Source organism: Pteropus alecto, unplaced genomic scaffold (assembly GCF_000325575.1).
Source record: "Pteropus alecto unplaced genomic scaffold, ASM32557v1 scaffold320, whole genome shotgun sequence".
NCBI classification, from domain to species: domain Eukaryota; kingdom Metazoa; phylum Chordata; class Mammalia; order Chiroptera; family Pteropodidae; genus Pteropus; species Pteropus alecto.
In genome coordinates, this window is record NW_006429963.1 from 2,049,627 (window position 1) to 2,055,626 (window position 6,000).

General features: G+C 46.6%; 1 pseudogene; it reads right to left on the minus strand.

Moving 5' to 3' along the window:
* Positions 1 to 4,686: 4,686 nt before the first annotated feature.
* Positions 4,687 to 4,805, minus strand: LOC112477653 (annotated as a pseudogene).
* Positions 4,806 to 6,000: the final 1,195 nt, after the last annotated feature.

Sequence of the window (6,000 nt, forward strand, 5' to 3'; positions counted from 1 at the left end):
ATAATTTTCCACTGTATGGACGTCCACGTGCACATTTATGCATAAGCACGTATTTTCAGTTCGGGGGACTATATACCGGGAGCGGAATGACTGGGTCATATGTTTAAATGAATCACTGGGTAACGTTACGTTTAACGTTTTGAGGAACTCTAAAATGTTCTCTCTCTACAGAGGTTACACAATTGTACCTTCCTACTAGTACTGTGTAAAGGTTGCGGTTTTTCTACATCCTCACCAATGATTTTTTTTTTAAATATAGCCATCCTAGTGAGCGTGGAGTGTCATCTCGCTGTGGTTTTGATTAGCATTGCCCTGATGGCTAATGACGCTGAGCATCCTTTCTTAGGCTTATGGTCCTTTTTTTTGCATTTTGTTGGAAAAATGTTATTCAAATTCTTTGCCCGCTTTTAAATTAAGTTATGTTTCTTTGTTTTGAGCTGTAAGAGTCCCTAGACTTTAGGTAATAATCTGGTTCCTTGACTTTAGCTGAACATATACGGTTTGCAGATATTTGGCCCCATGATGTTGGTTGTCTTTTGACTTTCTCGATAGCGTCCTCAGACGCTCAAACGTTTTTAAGTCTAATGAAGCCCAGTTTATCTGCTTTATTCTTCGGTTGCTTGTGCTTTTGACGTCATAGCTGAGAAACAGTTGCCTAATGCAAGGTAACAAGAATTTACTCCTACATTTTCTTCCAAGAGTTGGATGGTTTTAGCTCTTATACTGATTTTTACATATGGCGTGAGGCAGGACTGTGACTCGGTTTTTCTGCGTGTGGATGCAAGCTTGCACCAGTGACATTTGCTGAAAAGAGCATTCATTCCCCCATTGAATGGTCTCGGCACCCTTGTCAAAAATGAGTTGACCATCAGCCATCTAGGTTTATTTCTGAACTCTCAATTCTATCCCATTGATCTTTTATGTTTATACTCATGATGGTACAATATTTAGATTAGTGTAGCTTTAGAGTAAGTAGTAAAATTGGTACGTATAATCCTTTAACTGTTCTTTTTAAAGATACTTTTGGCTGTTCTCAGTCCCTCACTTTTCATATGAATTTTAGAATCGGCCTGTCAATTTTTGCGATCAAAACAGCTGGGATTTTGTTAGGGTTTGGGTTGAAACCCTAGATAAATTTGGCAAGTATTGCCCTGTTAACTACACTACGTCTTCCAATCTATGAACGCGGAGCATCTTCCCATCTCCTGGGGGCTTCTTTAAGTCCTTTCCATTATGTTGGGTTTTCAGTGGACAAGTCTTATGCTTCTTTTGATTCCTGTGCATCTTATACTTTCTAAAATCATTGGGAGTGGAATCGTTTCTTAATTGCCTTTCTAAGTTGTTCGTTGCTAGTGAACAGAAAGACAAATGATTTTTGAATAAAGATGTTGAATATTCCAAAGCTGCTAAACTCCTGTTAGTTATAATAAGATTGTGTGTGTGTGCGTGCACGTGTGTGCGTATTCTACATACGAGATCATGTCATCTGCGAAGTGAGATAGTTTTACTTCTTTCTTCCTCATCCGAATGTCATTTCCCCCCTTGCCTAACTGCCTTGGTTAGCACCTCCAATGAAAGAAGGAGGGAGAGTGAACATCTGTTTTAGTCCTGGTTTTAGGGGGACCGGCGGTCAGTATTTCCCCATTAAGTATGAACTTCGCTACGGGGTTTTCACAGGTGCTTTTTATCAGGTTGGGGAAACTTCTCCTCTGCCTAGCGTGTTGCGTGTTTTATCATGAAAGGATTTTGGATTTTGCGAAACGCTTATTCTGCCCCTGTAGAGATGATCGTGTTGTTGGTTTTTTCCTTAATTCCACTAACCTGGGTTTATTACGTTGATATTTTATATGTTAAACCAAATTTTCTTTCCTGGGGTAAATCCCACTTGGTCATGCTGTATAATCTTTTTTTTATATGTTGCTGGATTCGGTTTGCTAGCATTTTGTTGAGATTTTTACACCTATTTTCATAGGCGATACTGGTTTATAGTTTTCCTGTGATATATTTATCCACTTTGGGTTTCAGGGTACAGATTACTCTTTTTGTCATTTTTTTGTGATTATCGTTTAAACAGACACCATAATTTGCCTGCACTTTCGTCCCTATCAAAAAAAATGTTTTTATACTGCTTGTTTTCCATCTTACGGTCTAATACTGGCACAATCTACTTATCGAGGACTAAAACATGTTTCTGTTCAGACAAATAGGTACCTGATCTGACAACAAGAACGGATAAGGTGGTCGCACACTGTTTACATGTGGCCTAATGTTTTCCTGTCATAACTCCCACATGGTTATCTTCCAAGCAAAGGCTTTTCCTCCTTATCTCCCCAGTGTGTTAAACCTACTTGGCACCTTAGCTTTACCACACACTTTCTCCCAGTGATCTCTCCCTCTCTCTCCCTCCCCCTTCCTCCCTTCCTCCCCTCCCTCCCTCCCTCTCTCTCTCTCCCTCCCTCCCTCTCTCTCTCTCCCTCCCTCCCTCTCTCTCTCTCCCTCCCTCCCTCTCTCTCTCTCCCTCCCTCCCTCTCTCTCTCTCCCTCCCTCCCTCTCTCTCTCTCCCTCCCTCCCTCTCTCTCTCTCCCTCCCTCCCTCTCTCTCTCTCCCTCCCTCCCTCTCTCTCTCTCCCTCCCTCCCTCTCTCTCTCTCCCTCCCTCCCTCTCTCTCTCTCCCTCCCTCCCTCTCTCTCTCTCCCTCCCTCCCTCTCTCTCTCTCCCTCCCTCCCTCTCTCTCTCTCCCTCCCTCCCTCTCTCTCTCTCCCTCCCTCCCTCTCTCTCTCTCCCTCCCTCCCTCTCTCTCTCTCCCTCCCTCCCTCTCTCTCTCTCCCTCCCTCCCTCTCTCTCTCTCCCTCCCTCCCTCTCTCTCTCTCCCTCCCTCCCTCTCTCTCTCTCCCTCCCTCCCTCTCTCTCTCTCCCTCCCTCCCTCTCTCTCTCTCCCTCCCTCCCTCTCTCTCTCTCCCTCCCTCCCTCTCTCTCTCTCCCTCCCTCCCTCTCTCTCTCTCCCTCCCTCCCTCTCTCTCTCTCCCTCCCTCCCTCTCTCTCTCTCCCTCCCTCCCTCTCTCTCTCTCCCTCCCTCCCTCTCTCTCTCTCCCTCCCTCCCTCTCTCTCTCTCCCTCCCTCCCTCTCTCTCTCTCCCTCCCTCCCTCTCTCTCTCTCCCTCCCTCCCTCTCTCTCTCTCCCTCCCTCCCTCTCTCTCTCTCCCTCCCTCCCTCTCTCTCTCTCCCTCCCTCCCTCTCTCTCTCTCCCTCCCTCCCTCTCTCTCTCTCCCTCCCTCCCTCTCTCTCTCTCCCTCCCTCCCTCTCTCTCTCTCCCTCCCTCCCTCTCTCTCTCTCCCTCCCTCCCTCTCTCTCTCTCCCTCCCTCCCTCTCTCTCTCTCCCTCCCTCCCTCTCTCTCTCTCCCTCCCTCCCTCTCTCTCTCTCCCTCCCTCCCTCTCTCTCTCTCCCTCCCTCCCTCTCTCTCTCTCCCTCCCTCCCTCTCTCTCTCTCCCTCCCTCCCTCTCTCTCTCTCCCTCCCTCCCTCTCTCTCTCTCCCTCCCTCCCTCTCTCTCTCTCCCTCCCTCCCTCTCTCTCTCTCCCTCCCTCCCTCTCTCTCTCTCCCTCCCTCCCTCTCTCTCTCTCCCTCCCTCCCTCTCTCTCTCTCCCTCCCTCCCTCTCTCTCTCTCCCTCCCTCCCTCCCTCCCTTCCTTCTTTCTTTCCTTTCTCTCTCTCTTTCTCTCTCTCTCTCTCCCTCCCTCCCTCCCTTCTTTCTTTCCGTCCCACCGTTAACTTCTATTCAGGCCACCAAATTCGAACATTAATTTAGCGCGTACTATGTGTCACTTTGAATGAACCGCTGCCCACCGCTCAGCATCGTGAGCTCTTCCTTCCTTCCGTAGCTCCTCATACGGAGCGTTGAGGTATCCTGGGTCTGTCTTCCTAGGTGACTCTCCTACCCCAGTCTAGGGTTTAATGCCCCCCTGGGAATTGTGTTTGCACTGTAGCAGGGATCGGGGGTTGGAGGGTGGATCTGGAGACCTTGCCGAAGGATGCTAAAGGTTAAATGAATCTAGAAAACAATTCGGGTATATTGGTTGTTGAGACCAAAATTTCAGTTCCTTTCAAATTAAGACGATTATATAATTTATAGTCCAAACCGGGGTCCTTTGAGAGACAAAAGGAGTTAATACTGATAATTAACAAGGTAGAAATATAACAGTTATATATTAATAACTGTAATTTTTAATTATACAAGAGCCGCTGGGACTCTGCAGGGCAAATAAAGACATATGGTCACACTGTAAGTGGACTATTGCCACTTCTGTTGATACATAGATTACAGAATATTCTCCATGATAGCCCCTAATCACAACTCATATGAATTCCAAGTCAGATGAAACAGAATGGAGATGGCCTCAAAAGGTAGATAACACAGCACGTAGATATATCTTTACCCAAGACTTAAATTCCTGGAATGTCTCAAATGTCTGCAAATCAAAATGACACTCGGCCACGAGATAGAAAATGGTTAATATTTGCCACCCCAGGATTTAATATTTGCTTTCTAGGTTATCAATTTAAGAAAAGCTCTGAGAGCCACTGTAGCCTCGGCAAGAAAGAATTCTATAGCTGTTTAGAAATTTCTACCAGGATTCTTATTTGCCATCCGGAAATTCAATTTCTCTCTTTTTCTCTCTTTTTTTGTTTTTTACGCCTACGGCACCTGGTCTTCCTAGGTGGTCTCCCATCCAAGGACTAACCAGGCCCGACCCTGCTGAGCTTCCGACATCAGACGAGATCGCGCACGTTCAGGGTGGCGTGGCCGTAGACTCGATTTCTCTATTAATAAATGGCTTTTTACCAGTTAAAAATAAGAGTAAACATAAGCACGGAATCATGACAAAAGATTATACTCAGCCAATCTCACTTCCTGCCGGCCAGGGTTTTCTATGGGAGACACTCGCTGGTCACGATACCCAGGAGAAGCGACAGAATCCCTCCGATTCGGCAGCTTTTCACTTCGCAAAGAAAGGAAGCCCTTCTCACCAAATCCGTGATTGGCATAAACCGTAAACAGTCCTGTTCTCACCACTAACACGGCGCACCAAGTGTCTCGCGGTCCCCAGCAGATGTTTCTCCACCACCGATCAGATTAAAACCCAGGATCGCCGTCGGAACCAGAACATTTTAATCCTCAACACCAAAGCTCACTCCAGATCCCGAATGGTGACGGTCATGTTCTTGCCTTCATCAGCTCCAACGAGCCATCTGATTTTGAACCTCATGTCTAATAAGAATAACTAGAATTCTAAATTCTGTTTTAAGCACACTCATTAGAAGCGCTGGTTGAAGTTTATAGGCAAAAATGTCTAAGACTTTTTTTTTGCTTTCTGTCAGTTTCCTGACCAGCTGGTAGCGTCAAGGATTTACTCGCAAAAGCGCTCTCAAACAACTGTCCCAGTGACAAAAGTCCCTCTGGCATTCTTGGTGTGCCCCTCCCTGAGGCAGACACACCCGCAAAATGACGTCCAGGTCTAGGCTGGATGTGGTCAGGGATCAGGATAGACGGAGTGTGTCTACAAGATAACCAGAAGGAGACGTTTATAAAATGTGTCACATGAAGTACGGTTCGAGGGAGTGTTCAGACGTGAAAACCAAATACTTAGCCTTCATCTATTTGAATTATGATGTGGAAGAGAGAGAGGCCTTTTTCCGTACAGCTCCAGAAGGCAGGGGTAGAACCAAACTGAATGACCAGAAACAGAATGATGCAGCCGTAAAACTTCAGGATTTCTAATCATTAACTTGGCTGAGCAATAGAACGGGTTCTTCACCAGGAAGTGAGCAGGGTGGGAGGGTCAGTCCTCCAGGGACAAAGGTGGAAATAAATGATCTCAAAAATGCCCGACACAGTGTAAGTTCTGCGGACACCACGGGACGGGAAGGAAAGACGCGAAACCGTGCGGTCGCTCCTGTGGGTGCAAAAGATAAATGAAAAAGGGCAGATCTGGGACGAGGATGAAGA